The sequence below is a fragment of the Pteropus medius genome, unplaced genomic scaffold (assembly GCF_902729225.1).
Source record: "Pteropus medius unplaced genomic scaffold, Ma_sr-lr_union100, whole genome shotgun sequence".
Lineage (NCBI taxonomy): Eukaryota > Metazoa > Chordata > Mammalia > Chiroptera > Pteropodidae > Pteropus > Pteropus medius.
Window position 1 is genome coordinate 176,159 of NW_024340647.1, and position 18,033 is coordinate 194,191.

Genomic DNA, 18,033 nt, shown 5'->3' on the forward strand with positions numbered 1-18,033 from the left:
CCCCTCGTCCCCTGCAGTGGGGAAGCCCTCAAACCCCAATCACAACACAGAGCGTGTTGGCTTCAAGCAGCCTTGATTCCATGCAAGAGGCATCTACTCCTCAGATGGTCCTCCCAGCCCAAACCCTCAGCCAGGGGAGAAGAACCGGACCCCAACCCTGAGAGAAGAAACCCAGGAAGCTCTGTGGGTATCAGAAAACTCTTCGTAGAGAACAAAATCCTCCTTGCATTAGGTTCTGCTCTTCTGCTTCCAATCCGAGGTACAGGTTCCTTCTCCCAGTGGTCACAGCCCCAGCTGCAGTTGTGTAAGGAGTTGCAGGAACAGGAGCTGAGGGTCTGGGCACAGCTGCTGCTCGGCGGGGTGCTCCTTTGAATGCAGTCTGGGTCAGCCGAGCATGTGCCGAGCTCCCTGCCAGGGCCCAGGCCTCCTTCCTGGTGCAGCTGGCCCAGGCTCAGAGGTTGCTCTGCCCATTCCCGGGCCCCTGAGGCCAGCCGGGCAGCCGTCTTGCTGTTAGCTCCTGCTAGCGGTAATCCCCTGGTAGGCTCCCCCTCACTTCTCAGGTGCTGAGCCGTTGCAGCACGACCCTGAAATTGCGCAGAGGAAAAATAAGGTGTAGATGAACTGTGCATGTGCACACATGTTCTCCCCCAGCCCACCCTCAAGTCCCAGGGGGCAACAAAGCTGGAAGTAGCAGTGATGCCCCTTAATCAAAGGATAGACAAAAGGGGGGGCTCTCACCTCTAACTATCCAGATAGCATGGCTCCAGTAACCTGGGGCCTCAGGGGATGAGAGCAGGCCACCATCCTTACTGATTAGCCAGAAGGTAAACAAGGACAGTGATTTCTCTAGTCACATGTTAAGTGTCTGAAAGGACCAGGTTTAGAAAGTTCCTAGTCCCGGTATGTGATGTTAAACTTAACTGAAAAATAACCCACAGAAGATCTCAGGGCACTGGGGATAAGATTCCCCATCCCGCTCTCGTGCCCTCTGATGTCTGTGAGAGGCTTCTTCAGGTAAGACGGGGGCTAGGCCTGGGCCCTGAAATATGCCCTCTTCTCTCTTGGATGTGAATTATAGATGAAGGATTCCTGGGTTAGCTTGGTGAACTATTAACAATCCTTCTAGCTCTGGTGTCAGGAAGAAAACCTGACTATGTCTGGACACAGGAGTGCCAGGCTCGGCACCATTGCCACCCAGCACTCTGGGCTGTTGCCTTCATCTGTAGCTTATGGATGAAATAAATGCCAGGGTCCAGCGGGGGCGGGGGGTGGGGAGGCGGGGGTGCTGACAGCCTGAGGCCCTGTGCTGCCCTGGTGGGCATGAGCAAAGAGAAGCCAGTTCCCAGTGGCTTGGGGCTGGGCCCTAAGGAAAGGAGCCCGAATCCCTGCCACATGCAAAGGAGCCAGGGCAAGGACAAGGCTGAGAGTGGAGCCTCCAGGCCCTGGCCCCACATCACGAGGATTACTTAACCCTGGCTGCCTGTCTCACCAGCTCCTGTCTGAACCTGGCTGGCCCAGTTCTGACCTAGCCCCTGGGCCTCACAGCCCATCACCGAAAGCCCCAGCTCTAGCTAGCCCTTCCGGGGTCCTCCAGCTGCTGTCAGCAGCTGCAGAGAAGGCCTGTCCAGCTCTATGTTCAAGAACTTCAGCTGCCTCTTTGTGGCAGTTCAAATTTCTGGCGCCAAGCCAAACCACAAAGCATCAGGGAACAGAACCGCCACGTTCCAGTAAGGCTGGCATTATTCTGGGGGTGGCAGGGGAGAAGGGGGACAACGTGATGGTAGGTATGGCATTCCCCAATATAAAAAAAGACAGGAAAGAAATGGGTTTGCGTGGGGAAAAAGCAAGAGTCTTGTTTCGGGAGATTAAATTTGAGACACCTTTTAGACACCCACGTGGAAAGGGCAAGAGGAAGTAGGACGCATATGTCTGAGGCTCATGGATGAGGCCAGAGCTGGAGGGATATGTTTGAGAGTCGTCAGGATATAGTTTATTTTTAAAACTACAGGACCAGAAGAAATTATCTAGGGAGAGCCTGACATAGATAAGACAAGGTGACCCAGGAGAGAACCTTGGTGCACTCCGATGTCTAGAAGAGGAGAAGCCAATAAAGAGACAAGGAAGGAAATGCCCAGTGAAGCCAGGGAAAAAACCAGCCTGTGTCTGGGAGGCCAAGAGAAAAAAAGAGTTCCAAGAATAAAGGAGAATTCACTGTATCAAATTTTTCTGAAAAAGTTTGTAAGATGTGACTGAGAACAGACCATTAGCTATGGCCAGATGGAGGTCGGCGGTGACCTTCACAATGGCTGACCCAGAGGTATGGTAGGGGTGAAAACCTGACCGAATGAGAAATGGCCAACAAGCAGATGAAAAGGTGCTTGACATCATTAGCTATCAGGGAAACACAAATCAAGACCACAGTCAGATGTCGCTTCCCGCCCCCCACGATGGCTATAATAATAAAATGTGAGGACGGCTGCCCCGGGAGCCGTGCACATGGCGCTGCGTCCTGCTGTGTCTGACCCCATGGGTCACTGCTCGCCATCACTGAGCCAAGACCATCCAGCAAACAGTGCTCCAGGGCCCAGGGCCCTGGGGCTTCCGCCTCGTGGAGGAAAAGAGTTTCCAGCAGCCTCTCACCGCTCCCCGGTCGCTCCCGAAAGCAAGGCTGCTATAGCTAATTTATGTATATAGGAGGTGTAATCACAGCCATCGATAGGGAAAACACTAGCAATATGATGCACCTGGAAGCTCAGAACAAAATCAAGGGCCGCACTGACAAAATGACTCACAGTAGCCAGATTTGAAATAAAGTCTGGCCTCCTCTGGTGACAGAGGAAGGGAAACGTCCTCCATACAAGATGCATTTGAACCACAAGAGGTCCCGTACGTTGGAAGTGCCCAAGGGCGAAGTGCCAGGCCCTTCACTGCCTCGCCTGCTTCCAGCTCTTCCCCCAGGGTCATCACGAACCAGTACGACAACCCCTCTGGCCTCTACCTCTCTGAAAACATCTCCAGTTTCAGCAGCCAGCAGACTGGAGACAAATGGCAGAGCCTTAGAGCATTAACGGCCTCCAAGTGCACTTGTCATAGACAAGGACTCTGAAGTTTATAAGATGCTTCAGGAAAAACAGGAGTTAAATGAGCCCCTCAACGGTCTACTTCCTTCCTGGTTTTGCAGGAAATCCTGGAGTCTGAGGAGAAAGGGGATCCCAACAAGCCCTCAGAAGGGTTAAGGCTCCGGTCACCAAAGTGGCTGCATCTATCGGAAATGCCCAGAAGTCACTCATGCGCGACAAATGTGGCAGTGGCATTGTCAGTGTGTTTGTGAAGCTGCAGGACCATCACCACACTGACTGTGGAACAAACATGACACAGAAGGGCCATTTCTTTGTGGAAGATCCAATCTGCTGTGAAAGGCATGCCCGAGAGCAGGTCACACCACCTGAAGGCTACGACGCGGTCACTCTGTTCCCCAAGTGAACCAGCAGATCTGCACCAAACACTGTTCTCCAACTAGTCCCTGTGGCAACTTGTTCCCTAAATGCCCTGACCCTCTCCTCTTTTGGAAGTTCTTGCTTAGTTTGCTCATTAAACGTTATGCCTTTGCTAACTGATTCACTGCCGTGAGATGCCTCCTTGTATAATGAACGAAAGACTGTTTTGTTTGGTGTCCCAATGCCAGTATTACTGTGCCTTCTCTTCACCTCGGTTCCTCTCTGCTGCAAATGGACATCAGCCACATTTGAACCAAACTGAATTTAATGTCTGACGCTGAGTTCGTTTTTACTCAATAAATTTATAGACTCTAAAATGAAAGTGAGGAACCCTCACACATTGCTGGTGGAATTATAAAATGGTGCAGGCACTTTGGAAAATAGTCTGGCAGTTCCTCAAAAGGTTAGAATCGCCATATGACTCAACAATTCTACTCCTAGGTATACACCAAAGAGAAAAGAAAACACGTGTCCACACAAAAATTTGCACACGAGCAGCATTATTCATTTTAGCTCCAAGGTGGAAACAACTCAAAGTTCCATCAACTGATGAACCAACAACATGTGGTACATCCACACGATGGAATCTTACTAGGAATGAAGTACTGACATGTGCTGCGACATGAATGAACCTTGAAAACATTGTGCTGAGTGAAAGAAGCCAGTCACAAAAGACTACATACGATAGGATTCCACTTATATGAAATGTCCAGAAGAGGCAAATCCATAAAGCAGATGGGTGGTTGCCTAGGGCTGTAGGTGCGGGGGGAGGGGGCATGATTGCTAATAGGAAGGGAGTTTCCTTCTGGGGTGATGAAATGTTCTAAAATTGTTTGTGGTGATGGTTGCACAACCATGTAAATAGACTAAAAACCACTGCGTTGTAGACTTGAAATGGGTGAACTGTATGATATGTGAATTGTATTGTATTTCAATAAAGGTGTTACCAAAGAAAATGAGATAAAGTGGCATGGGGGTTAAGCTGGGAGATATTACAGAATGTTTACATACTAGTGGGAACGATTTAGTAGAGGGAAAATTAATGCTGCAGGAAAAAGAAAGGATAATCGAGAAGTCACGTCTTTGAGTAGCAAGAAGGGCCGGGAGCCAGTGCCTACCCAAGGAGGGTCTACCTGTGAAACAGGAAGCAGAGCACAGCCCTGGGCACAGACACGGGGAGTGATGCATTCGGTGGTAGGAAAATGAGGAAGATCTTTTTATTACTGAAGTTGGAAATTTACAGAGATCTGATGTGAAAACAGTTCTCAGAGAGAAGGGGAGTTCCGAGGGAAATTTAGTGGGTGGCAAGCCAATGGTATGGTCTTCCAAGAGGTCTGTAGTCACAGATTAAGCAAATCTGGTGAGACTGTTTCACAATAAACGTCCCCCAGATGGCTGAGAGAGTTTGAAATACTGAGACTAAACAGAGGAACTGGCAACCAGCATCCATGTTAGGGGCAGCGAGGGCATTGAAGAATGGATGATTTCCCTCCGGTGAGACCTTCTGCCAATCAGGGGGTGAACGCTTGAACAGATACAGGGAACCAAAGATGGACGACGAAGATGGCCCTTGCCAACTCGCAGGTGAAGGAGAGCAGAAGCAGCCACATGGGATTGAGCAGCAAAAGCTGCCCCCAAAGAACAGCAGGGACTGGGTTTTGGAGGCTGAGGCAGTTTTTAGAGCCATTCTCGGGTCAGTTCCCAGGAGACAAGCCATCAAATTAACCTAATAGCACAGCCTCAGACCAGCGCAGCTGAACACAATCTTCTTGGCAGGCAGAGAAAAGAAATGTCAAAATAAGGCGCAGAGGATAGGGGGAGGAGGGCTGTTTGAATCTAGAAGGGATGAGGAGAAGGAAAAAAAACCCAGCCTAAGATGCTGATAAAGCACCCTCTTTCCACCCACTGACATACAGCCTGAGGACGTGTCCCAGAGCCACAATGTAAAGGCATCAAACCACATATTACTCACACTGCATGATGCTCTGAGTTTCTGAGTATTTTCGGGCAGAGCCGCTCATTTGGTATTCACAGAAGTCCCAAGACTAACTGAAGTAGGTCAGCCAGGCGGTGAGTGACAGAGCTTTAATGCCAACTCCAAGTCTGATGGCCCCAAAGCCAGTGCTTCTTCCACAAGCACCCAATGCCCTCCACAGCGGCTTTTCCCACTAACTGGGGCACAACCATAGAAGGGTTCCCTGTGCCCCAGATCCCTGCCAACCTAGCAACTCCAGCAAACTCCCTGCACCCTGAGTGTGGCAACAGAAGGCAGAAAGTGGCGGGGCAGGGCAGGGGGTGCAGTGGGGGACGGGGAGTGTCAGTCATTATCTTGAGGAAGAAACCAGACAGCCCCTCCCTTACACGTGTCTCAAACCCAGTGAGGCATGTCCTTGAGAACTGGTGGCTTCGCCTCCACATGCTTGGCTAACTGAAGGCATTGCATTGCAACATCCTGGCACCAGCCTCTACCGCAGACCCTCACAGGGCCTCCCTGCTCCCCAGTTACACCCCCTCGGGGAGCCTCTGCCTTTAAAGCCCCCATCTTCCTGCAAGAGAACTCACCTTGACTTGGTATCCTGTCTGAGATTTCAGCTCTGGTACTTCTGATGCTGCTCGAAGTCAGCAGCCAGGAAAACAGAAAGCAAGAGCTAAAAAGGTCTTCAAACCTATGATTGTCATTCTGGCTAACTTTTAACTAAGTTAGTCAGAGAAAGAAACCATCAGTCTTCATTGCGAGGATCCGTGCTGCACTGTGAGAAAGAGGCTGTTCAGGGAGGAATGCTGGGCTCTGGGGCATGGGGAGAGGTGGCGCCAGGGGAGAAGTGAGATGTAGGGTCCCCGCTCTGCTCCACACCTGTCCCCTCAAGGAGACCCAGTGTGGTCTGTTTGTGTATCGGGGAAGGGGGGAGGGGAAGTCCAGGAATGTGTTATACATACCTACACTAGGGCAGGAAGTCTTAGAAAAACAGTTATCTCAATAACTAGGCAGATAAGGCCAGACAGAAATGGTTGAGGAGAGATAGGGAAAGATCGGGAAAGATCTCGCAAGGAACAGAAAGTCATTTAAAGAGCAGAACCACCTGAGGCGAAGGCGATTCCTGTGCTGTCCCTGTGTCCAGCCGACCAGGTCTCTCCAGGCCCCAGACCACTGTCAGTCGCTCTTTATCGAATCTGATAGTTTTTCTTTTTAACACATTACATTTATCATGTATTTGGATTTATGTTACTATCATAAGTTGTGTTTTCTCTTCACTAATTTATTATTATTTTTTTCCTGACTTCAGTTGGACTGACACACTATCCCCACTCCCGCCACTTTTTTCCCCTCCCGTCTTGGAAATTATATTCTTCTTTTAGTGGTTATCTTAAATTGTTAGCATATATACATTTTTCTAATAGTCTACAGTTTTTAGCAGTGCTATTTTCTTGAACAAGGCAGAAACTTGGTGTGACTTGTGACTTAACAAAATTCCCTACTTTATTCTACCTTATTTTTCCTTAATAATGTGGCCAACAATTTTACTTTTCCTTTTTTATAAATTAAAAAACGAATTAGACACTGGAATTTTGTTCGTGTGTTTTGCCATCTGTGGCAGACGCTGTTGGTTGCCTACCGGCAGCCACTTTCTCTTCTTTCCTGCCAAGAGAATCCTGATTTTGTGGCAAAGGACCCAGTTCCAGGAGATGAGGCAAGCCTGTTACATCCGCACAATAAGCCTGTTCCTTTTTACCAGGAATTACTCTAAGGATGGACCAGCCGGGGCCAGTGAGACATAAGATGTCTGCTGGGGGCTTCATGGAAAGAGTCTCTTTCTTTCCAGAAAAAAAGGCACATTAGAAAGCTTCCTTTCTCCTAACATTTCCCTGCTTCCTGATTGGGATACTATATGGTGATGACATGATATCTGGAGCTGCAGCAGCATCTCATAACCATGAGGAGGGAGTACACCCTGAGGATGGCAGAACAGAATGATGGAATGATACAGAGTCCTTCAAGTCAATACTGGACCACTGTCACAGCCCTGGAACTCCGTACCTCCCCACTTATTATAAGCTAATTTAATGTTTTTTAGTTTAAGTCACTGTGGATTATTCTTTGTAGCAGAAAGCATCCTGATATACTATCTATAGTTAATTAAATTTGCCAACATAATATGTCAATTTCTGTGCTCAGTGTTGGTGCTAGCAACCTGCTCCTTCTCCAGAGCTGACTTTTCTTCTTTCTGAAGTACACTTTTAGTAGATCTTTTAGTAAAGGTCTGTGAGTGATAAAGCTATCTTAATATGTCCAGAAATATCTTTTATTTTACCTCCTTCTTGAATGATAGCTGGATATTGGATTCTAGCTTCTCTAAGATATTCCTCTATGATATTTTGGCATCTAATATTGATGAGATGTTGCCTGTCAATCTAATTGCCAGCCATTTGAATTCTTTTTTCTCTAGTTTTTAATATTTTCTCTTTCTTATCCACAGTTTCACTATATTATGTCTAGGTATCTATTCTGTTTGGTATTCATGCTGTTTCTTCAATTCTGGAATTCTCAGCCTTTATCCCTTCAAATACTATTTCTCTGCTATTTTCTTAACTTGTACCTGAAATTCTTACTAGACACAAGCTAAAACTTGTCAATCTGTCCTCTGTGTCTGTGCTGCATTCTAGACAAAACTCTCAGTATTAGCTTCCAATTCATGAATTCTGTGTCTAGGCTAGAGTTCTGTCTCTTGCATCAAATTCTAATGACACTATTTTTTACTGCTAGAATTTATTTAAAATTTTAATTTTTAGATACTCTTGTTTCTTCCCCCGGCCACAACTTCCCTTTCATTTCTTTAATGGATTTCATGTTTCTTTATCTCTTTGAGGGCCCTGAACCTATTTATTAAAGACTTTTCTGATTACTCTGTTATTTTCACTTCTTCTGAAGTAAATTTTTCTTTGATTTTGTTCTTTTTTTTTTCTTGCAGTAGTTTTCCTCATGTGTTTCTGAACTTCAGTGGATAAACTAATCTTACCTCCTATTTTACTTTCCATCCCCGTCTAGGGGTTTTCATCTTTGCCTCCCCAGGTCCTCCTTTGGGGCTTCCGGTCTAAAATCAAATCTTGTAGCTGCAGCTCAGCCTGGGTCCAGGCTGTGAGATTCTGTCTCCGAAGAGAAGCATCCTTACAAACCACAAACTCCAAGGAAGGGTTGGAAGGAAGTTTTTCCAGCCTACTTTCCCAGCACCTGGGTTCAAGCAGTGTACGAGCTCTAATTCCGTGCGTCACGTGGAGCACTTTATAGCTTTGTTACCCCAGAATTCCAGCTGCCTGCCTCCTTCCAGACTCAGAGACCAGCAGACCTGCAGCTTCGGCCCCGTTCTCTTGTTTTTATCCCCGTTCTCATCACAGGGATGTTTTATCATTTTGTGTGGGAGGAGGGAGAGGGAGTGCATGACTGTTTTTAGAGTTTAATCTTTTTATGTATTACTGCTATGTGTTTAGAGTATAAATTTACGGTGCCATCTTGACTGGATGAGTTGGATTAAACTATTTGTACTGGGGAACTAGGGATCCCTGCCAGCACTGTCTCCTGGGAAGGCATATCGAACCAACTCTAATGAGATTCACAGAACTCCAGCCAGCACACTGAAGGAAGCAGACTGACATAGCCTGGGGTAAGCTGATCAAAAGTCCCAATTAAAACTGTTCTCCTCTCTCTTCATTCCAGTTCCACAGTTGGGTGGAGGCAGCGTGGGCAGACACGCAAACAGGATCTTTCAGAAGTGGTCTGACCAGACCTTGACTGGGGAAGGCCACTCCAGCCGTCACCTGACCATTTTAGCCTTTTACTGGGCCAGGGGAAAATGCACATTGCCCACATGGACACCCCTGATGGATGACCCATCTGACTCTCTTCAAGTCCCCAGCCTGCCTGCAGCAGGCCCAGCCTTTAGTTTCAATTATGTCAGAAGAGCAGTGGATTCAGGAGCCATATTCTAGTCCAGGCTGTCACCAGGCAGCAAGCCACTTTTCTTTCTAGGCAAGATTCTTTAACAATTAGAAGGAGGCGGTCCTCCTTCTACCCTCTTCCTCTCTGATCATCTCCTGTTTCCTCCTGCTGACCACCACTCTGACTTCTGAGTCTCTAAAATCTACTTTCTTGACTCAGACCTCCCTTGTTTCTTTGAGCTGCTAAGGCATCCTGAAGGTTCTGCCCTCAGCCCTTTTTGCTTCTTTGCCTCTCTACTGTGCACCATCACCTTCCACGTCTAAGAGCCTGCCCTTCTACCCTGGGTTTCAGACCCACATTCTCAACTGTCTCTTTAGCTTGTTCTAATGGCACTTTAGACTTAATAAACTCATCACCTTCCTGCTTATGAGATGAAGTGCCTTTATTCATGGGGCCAAGGTCGGGCTCCTTAACATAGATCCAGAGACCCCCAAACCAGGCCACCCTCCTAAGCCTCATCTCTCACCCTATCCTATCCTCTAGAGGTTATGAACTAGTTTGGACCATAGGCCAAATTGGGCCCGTATTGAGTAAGAGCCTACGAAGAACCGAAAAAGACATGTACGTGTCTATTTCCTTCACTTACAATATAAACTCTAAGTGTACAGAGACCATGTTATAATTCTTCATTTCTGTCTCACCATTGTAGGACCTACCACTGACCTGCATATGGCAAGCATCAGAAAAATATTTGTTCAACTGAGTATCATCTCTACATATAATCCCAGAGTTATAAGAATCAGAAGAAATAATGGTAATGAAAAAATGCTTTGAAGCCATTTTTATAAAATACTATGTAAGTATGCAGATGAAAGTGATCATTACATTTTGCCCCCACTCTTCCAGCTCTAATGTTCTAGAAGCGAAAACTTTCTCTACCTTCTCATGGGCCACCATGGAACATGAAGCCTCAAGTACAAACCAGATTTAACAAATTGCAGGCAATGAGAAAGGTGTGTGTATAAAAGTGAAAGAAGCTGCCTGGACCATGGGAATGGTCAAAGTGTCCTGCTCTCAATTTTCCATTGGCAGAGACACACCAGGGCTGCTAAAATGGTACTCTCTCTGCTCACTCCCCAAAACACCATGGGCTACTTACTGGCTGCAGTCCTTCCCAACTAGAGCTTGTCAGATCTCACATCCGTTCACCCCAACTCAAAGCCCCTTTCCAGTCAAGCCTCCCAGAGAAAGAAAGTACCTAGAAAACCCTGGATTCACATCTGGCACTGCCACTTGCCAGCTATTAGCCATTTAGCCTCTTTCACCTGTTGTTTTCACTTGTAAAGTGGGAATATCATCCATCTCGGAGGGTGTCTGTAAGGATAGGCGGCAAAAAGCTCCCAGCTCGGTGCCAGTGCTCCAGGGCTGGGCAGGTTAAGCGCCACAGTTCTGAGCCCCAGCCCCGGCTTGGGCAACTCTCCTGGCCTGCAGTCCCACGACCCTGGAAAAGCATCACGGGCTCCTCAGCACTCCCAGCCCCACTCCCAGGCCAGCACCGGTAGGGCTGTGCTTCACGGCCTCCTTTCCTGGCTAGCCAGGGGCACTGCCTCCCCACTCTTCCCAGTGGCAGGCAGCAGCTTCCAGGGAGGCTGGGTGGGCAGCACGGACCTGAGGTTTCAGAGTCAGCTCTGTCCCAGTTGACCCCCAGACTGTGCAGAAAGGAGTGCTATGTCCATCTTGTAGCAGAGCTTGTGGGTCATGGAGCCTGTCACCTCCTCCCCAGCTGCCACTTCATCAGACCACACAGAACAGAGGCCTGCCTTGAGCTGCTTCCAAATAGCTCACCAAGTTCCATCCCACAGTGGCTCTTTAGCCACAGTTTGGCAGCGAGACTCTAGAAAAGACAAATAATGGGTTTCTCCGCAGGGCTGAAAGCCTCAGACATTAAGAGAAGCTGGGGACAGGTGAAAGAACCTGAAGGTAGGAGACTGAAAAACAAATCTAAATTTCTTCAGGGATTTTTAGCGTAAGCAGGGAGTAGGATGAATGAATGGTGGCCCAAGGTAAGCTAGAGGGGAGTTTGGAGAGCCGCTGGTTTAGACCTTATTATTGCCCAACTCTGCCTCCCAGGGGCGATTAAACTTGACCACAACGCCTCCCAGGGTCAGGGGCACCGGCATAGGGAGTTCGGAGTCTGCGGATTTCCTTTAAAGATAAGGTTAGAGCACCAGGGTGGCTTGGCTGTTCTTCACCCTTTATGATGCAGATCTCAGTCACCCCGCAGATGTATAAGGAAGAGCACAGGGAAGGTGCCCGGCCTTCCTTTTCCTTCTGTCCTTGTCTGCATGTCTGTGCTGTTTTGAATCTCAAGAGAAAAGCAGAGGATGCGTTCATTCAACAAATATTTATTGCCACCAGAGAGTGGCAGACAGCATGGGGAGAGCCCCAGCCCTCTCCCTCTTTGTATAGCTGCATCACTGTCCCTTAGCATAGCTCTTCTTTCGAGGACCCTGTGGCTCCTGCCCTGCCAAGGAGCACAGCAATGGGGCTCCTGTTTTGAGGGCTCGTCCTAGTCCCGCCAGCCTGCCGCCCAGGGCTCTCCTAGGAGGGCTGTCCTTCCAAGGGTATGCCAGGGGGCAGCTGACCTCAGAGACTGGCATCCCAGGTCTCAATTGTAGGTCTTGTCCTCTAAAGAGATGAGAGCTGGTGACGTGATTCCACAGTCTACCCCAGAGGCCGTCACAGGGGCATAAGCAGCCAGAACACTGGGGAAGGGCAGTGTTTTCCCTTGGGGAAAAGGACTATGCTCCCTGTCAAACTTGCTCTCCTCAGAAACATGGGTTAATCCAGTCCTCCTCAATGCTGGCTCCCCCTCTCCCCTGGGGTGGAAGGACCAGGTGGATCTAAGAGGAGGTTTAGAAGAGAGTCTCACTGCACTCCACCCCCCTCACCGGAAGGGGCAGAGGGAAGAGGAGCAATGGTTTCCCCAGGTACCCTTCAGCCCTCTCATCCTCACACGGGCACCTACACGGCAAGGAATCGACCAGTGAAGACATGGCCCATCACACCCAGATGGCTCCCTGGAACACTCCCGGGCCAGGGCATGGGGACCGAGAAGGAAGCTCCAGGGGCTGGGGGCAAGGAGCAAATGCTCTCCTAAGCAGCTGTGACTCACACAAAATGGCAGAGGGGCATGGCTTTCCCTGCCTAACTCCCAGCCAGCCCTCTTTCTCCCAATTCCTGAATCTGATCACTCTCGCCCTTACCTGGGGAACAGGAACAGGATAGGTGCTGCTGCTGGTGCTTTCCACCACTGCCCTCTCCTGCCCCTCCCCCAGCCTGGACCATGGCAAGGGGCTCCGGACTGGGTTCTCAGCTCCCTCCACCTGTATGCACTGGAAGGCTGGCCACCCTGAGGAAGGCTCAGGCATGCTAGACCCCCTCAGGGACTGATGGAGGAGAACCGAGCGAGGGAACATACAAGTCTTGCGAAAGCACACCTAGGGAAGGGAGAAGCTATGTTTCTAGAAGCTTCCAGGCCACAGCCTCTGTGGCTCAAAACTCTACTCAGGCCTTGGCCCAGGTCCAGAATGAAAGGACTCAACTTAAAACTCTAGCATCTATCGCCACTTCCTCTGTGAGATGGGAGGATAAGGGAGAGGATGCCAGGGGAGAGGTCATGCCCCAACTGACAGTACTTACATATTTAGGAAAGGGGCCCAGGAAGCAGGGTGACTGACAGCTTCACTGCAGAAATGGGGTCTGTGCAGTCATCGCATAGGCACAACCCAACAACAAAGCAGACGGCAGACCCCAGTCCTTCCTGGGTGGCATACTGGGATGGGCTTGGCCCAAAGCTCCAATGGGACAGGCTAGAGCCCTGGGAATGCTGATGGAGCTTCTGCCCCTTCCTTGGAGTGCGGCATCCCGGTTCGGGGATTCTTCCCTCTCTCAGCCCAGGGGCTGGAGGCAGGAGCAGCAGGCTCACTCAGCGAGGGCCCGTGTCTCACCGGAAGGTGCAGGTGAGAACACAGCTCTGTGTCATCAGCCCCTGTAATGCGCTGGTATGACCTCTGACTGTTAACTTTCCAGATTTCATGGCCCAACCAAGCCACCCAAGTGGAATGTCTGCCAAACACCATGCGGGCGACAGCCTGGGCTGTAGGTATGGAGGCTGACTTTGCATGGGGCAAATTTCTCTAACGGGCTCCAACCTTAGCAGGGTGGGGACAGTAGGCTGACACCACCTCCTTTTTTCTATCCAGGCTGCCCCCACCTTTCCTTGTGAAGTGGCGGTTCGATTTTTTTGTGGTTTCATCTGAACATGTGGTATGAAATGGGAGCGTTGCGTGCGCTGGTAGACAGCGGCTTGGAGTGTGGAGACCTGTATGGCTCTTGGGCACCACTCACATGACCGGCAAGAAGCGGAGGTGGGCTGTAGGCCGGAAACTTTGTGGTCAGGCTCTTATCTACTTCCTTAAGACTAAATGACTTTAAAGTGTTCTTTTTGTTTTTGTTTAAAAAACAAACACACACCAGAACACTCTTTCCCCAATCCATCCCCAAACTTCCACCAACCAGACCCCCTTCTTATCAGTTTCTATTCTTGTGGCCCAGTGGGAAGAAGGAAGCAGGTGGGGAGACATGTACACTTCCTGCCAAGATCAGATGCTGGAGAACCACCAGCCCTTCTATGGCAGCTCGTGGGCTAAGCTGGGACCTGAGCACGGCATCCGGAGATGGATCCCATGACAAGGTTTACTTGGACTAAGACAGCACTCCTAGAAGGTCCAGTCGTGTAGATGCCAAGCCCCTAGGGGGCCTAGGGAAGGGGTCAAACCTCACCCGGCCACACACGCAGTCAAAGAGCCCTGGGTAGAGAGGAAAGGGGGACAGGCTCTTGGCCGGGAGGTGGACCAGGCATCTTGGAGAGAATTCATGGCGGTGTGGGCTCTAGGGAGTGCCTCAGACAGGGAGACAGGCCAGTGCTGGGAGGCTTGAGATCCCGGTGGAAGGGCATGCGGAAGCAGGCTGGCCCTCGAGGCAGGCATCTCCGGTGGGCGGAGTACTCTGAAAACCCTGGAAACAAAGCGGTTAACCTGTACTTTGTGAGCCCGACTGTTTTTGTTCTTCATAAACCCTATCCTAAGCTTTCTCTTGTTCTCTTTTTATACTTAGTCATGTCTTCTGGAACGGTCAGCCTGTGGCAGCTATGCTAATGGAAACCTAAAGGTGTCTGTACCCATGCTTGGGCCAGCGGATTAAAGGGAGGCAATGTCCCTCTCCCCCAGGAGTGCAGGAAGAGAGAAGCAAAGTCAAAGGATGGGGGAACCCAGAGTTGGCCCCTTGCTCAGTTGCTGTGTCCTCCGGATGTCGCCTTTCCAACAGAGACTTGGAAGTTCTAGTTAGAGGCCCTGAGCTTGTGCCCAGCCCGGTGCCATCAGGTAACTCCCAGCACCAAACTTCCAGCTAGCTTAGGGAAGCAGTCCTTCCCTGTACCCCCGCCTGTCCCTGTGTTACTGACGTTCAGCTCCAGGACGTAGCGAGCAGGTGGCTGGTGAACTGGAGAGCTCAGCTGCGGGGCTGGGCCACACCCCACACACACACCTGCTTTCATTTCTCCCTTGGTCTGGCTGAGCAATCTCCTTCTTCACTGAGGAGCTGATAATATGCCATGACTGCTCTGGGCAGGGCCCCTGAGAGGAATAAAGATCCCCGAGGTCGCAAGGTTATCTGCTTTGCCACCTCTGGAAAGTGGCAATATCAGCTGCTATGAGTAGGCACAAGGTGAATCTTCCCCTTGCACTGCCTCTGACCCTCACCCCCAAGTGAAGGGAGCAGGGATGGGGTGAGAGGGGGAGCCAGGAACCCTCCCCAGTCCCTTCCTTAGGGAGTGATTCATCCTCCAGAGCTAGCCTAAGTTATGCACTCCCTGCTCAGATGATATCCATCATGACATGCATTCCTGTTGTCAACTTTGGGGGACGTGGAGAGAGGAAAAATACACAGACCAGGGTCCATTATGATGGTCCCCAAGGAGAGGCCTCTGTTGTTTGGCTTTACTATGTATCTTGGGGTTACACAGGGATGGCAGACATGACGGTGCTTCTTTGGGACTAGGGCTGTGCAGGTGACCTGGGGGCTGAAGAGAGGTGGAGCCCAGGGCCTGCTTTCAAGCCCCTGGCCCTCCCTGGGAAGACCGGGGTATTGCCATCCCAACATGTACCTATGAGTTAACATTTTACAGTGGACTCTGGCCTAAACCCAGAGGACCTCAATTCCAGGACTGGCTCTGCTATCTGAAAGTTGTGTCTCTGGGAAAATCATACCTCTCTGGGTCTCAGGTCCTCCATCTGTAAGATGAGTGAGATAAAGCCTGTCCTACTTATCTCACAGTCCCTGCCAAGATGAAATAATCGATGGCCGCAAGCTGCAAAACACTCTAAACCTGAGATCCCACAAAGCTGCAGACTCACAGAGGATGAGGCACAGCAAAGCCTAAGGGAACAGGGAGGAATGGCCCAGGCTGAGTAATCGCTTAGAACGGGGCCCCAGACAGAAACAGGCAGGCAAGCGGGCCTCCGGGAGCTGAGTGGGAAAGGCAGACGGAGCACACTGGTCAGTATGGGCTGGCCGTTCAGGAGAGAAGAACTGGCTGTCAGCAAATATCTACAGGGCAGGGAGAAAGATGCCTGGAGAGATGGTCAGAATGAAAGGAATTCAGTCTCAAACTCAGAAGAGCCCTACCTCATTGTCTGGGCAAAGAAGAGCTGGTGAAAACTACTCCCACGCTTCCAGGACCTGCAGCAGCTTGTTGATATATAACTCACACTCTCAAACAGACGAAGCCCCTCACAGGGCCAGCCTTCCCTTTCTGGACCAGAGGCCCAGAGAAGGGACTCACCCAAAGCAAGAAGTGTGTTTCAGATTGAACTTGAGGTCTCTTCTTGTTCAGTTTGAGGGTCGAAGCCCAGAGCTCTTTCTACAACATCCCATTCCTGACTCAGCCAAACTGGATAAATATCTGGACCCTCGCAAATTCGAAATGATTGGGAACTGAGGCCAAAATCATGCTATTTGCCTATATGTACCTGAGACTGACACCACTGTCCTGGGCATTCTCTTTCAAGGGAGAAGACAGAGGGGCACAAATCTCCCTAGTAGGAAACACTCCAACGTAATCCGGAAGGCACAGCAGCCCTGGAGCTGCATCCTTATCCAGGCCCCAGCCGGAAACAACACAGGGGGAGGGTGAGCATGCAGGAAGCCAAGATGACAGGAGAGATGGAGAAGAGACAGAGGCAGCACCGGGCAGAAGCCAGCCAGAGCAAAGCCAATGCCTCCTCTGTTTACTGGGACTGGTTGAAGTCACAGTGTAGACAGACCCCTGCGTATCACCAACCACCACGCGGACAGCCCTGGGCCACCACGAAGAAGAGACCACTTGCCATAACCTGCCTCTGTCAGCTCCTGTCCTGCAGTCCAGGGGATGAATGACTTCCTGTGGATGGCAGCTGGGGTACCGAGGGGTCTTCTTCTTAAAAGATGCCACTTCATTCTGGTAAGAGCCCCTAGCCTGCATGTCAAAAGATCCAGGTTCTGGTCTCAGTTCTTCTGTCTACTGGTTTGAGGATATTGGGCAAATTTCTCAACCTCCACTTCCTGCTCTGTACATAGAATGACTCAATGATTCCAAGTTCCACTCTATATTCTAGCATTTAGGTTTTAACAAAGTAAATTAATAAATGGCAATAAATCCTTACTAGTTTGTCTACAGTGGTATTTCTGACACCTTAGTCAGGCTGGGAGCCACTGAAAGGTCTCTAAGGGTCCATGTGCACACCTAGCACTGCCTGCTGCCTCGACACATGATGTGTCTAGATTGGACAATACCCCACCTTCCTTTGGGGAACCATCTCTGTGCCATAAAACCCAGGCCTGGCCAGAGCACCAAATGCACCCAGCCACAGTACTTGGTCCAATGTTGGGCATGGGCCCCAATTCCAAGAGCACCCAGGACTCCTATGGGAATCCTGGGAAGGGATGCTGAGAGGATGGAGGCCCGCACTGATGGCAGGCACCTTCTACCACATAGGGACTGAGTGTCGTCACCACAGAGAAGAGCAGGGTGAGATGGAAGTGGTTAGAGCGCCTCATCTTCCCTGCATGTGGCCAGCCAAACCCTCGAGTGTGAGTCAACTGGTTCCCTTTTATCAAAGAGCATTCTGAGTTGGATTTTTGGCCGTTGTAACTGAAGTCGTCCAACTGATACAATCTTGCACACATGTATAACCAATTTCTATTTCATTTAAAAGAATTTTAAAAAGCTACTTATTGTATCGCTTAAGGGCTGCCCCGAATTTGTCTCTAAATGCCTGTGCTTCATAGGTCAACCCAGCCCAGAAGCCTGCAAGCCCGCAGGAACAAAAGTGGTTCTGGGATTCCCAGCAGTGGCTCTGTTCTGTTCTGGTCAGGACCCAAAGTCTTCTCTAGGTAGGGATATTGCCCGGATGTGCAGATAGGAAAGATCCAACATGCACAGTCTTCCTAGATGGCCTGGGGTTAGTCCTGCCCACCACCAGAGTCCTCCAACCACAGGGAAGA

The 18,033-nt window shown here is 49.9% G+C and overlaps 1 long non-coding RNA gene and 1 pseudogene across 4 annotated transcripts; both read left to right on the forward strand.

The window, feature by feature from the left end:
* Window positions 1–898: 898 nt before the first annotated feature.
* Window positions 899–17,744, forward strand: LOC120602295 (uncharacterized). 4 transcript variants are annotated; one of them, XR_005652723.1, is made up of 4 exons: window positions 899–1,014; window positions 8,982–9,154; window positions 10,139–10,285; window positions 14,608–17,742. It is a non-coding gene; the product is annotated as an uncharacterized LOC120602295 (long non-coding RNA). The 4 variants fall into 4 exon arrangements; XR_005652709.1 differs by lacking the exon at window positions 899–1,014 and adding an exon at window positions 6,145–6,249; XR_005652693.1 differs by lacking the exon at window positions 899–1,014 and adding an exon at window positions 6,232–6,326.
* On the forward strand, window positions 1,277–3,879 carry LOC120601722 (PDZ and LIM domain protein 1-like; annotated as a pseudogene).
* Window positions 17,745–18,033: the final 289 nt, after the last annotated feature.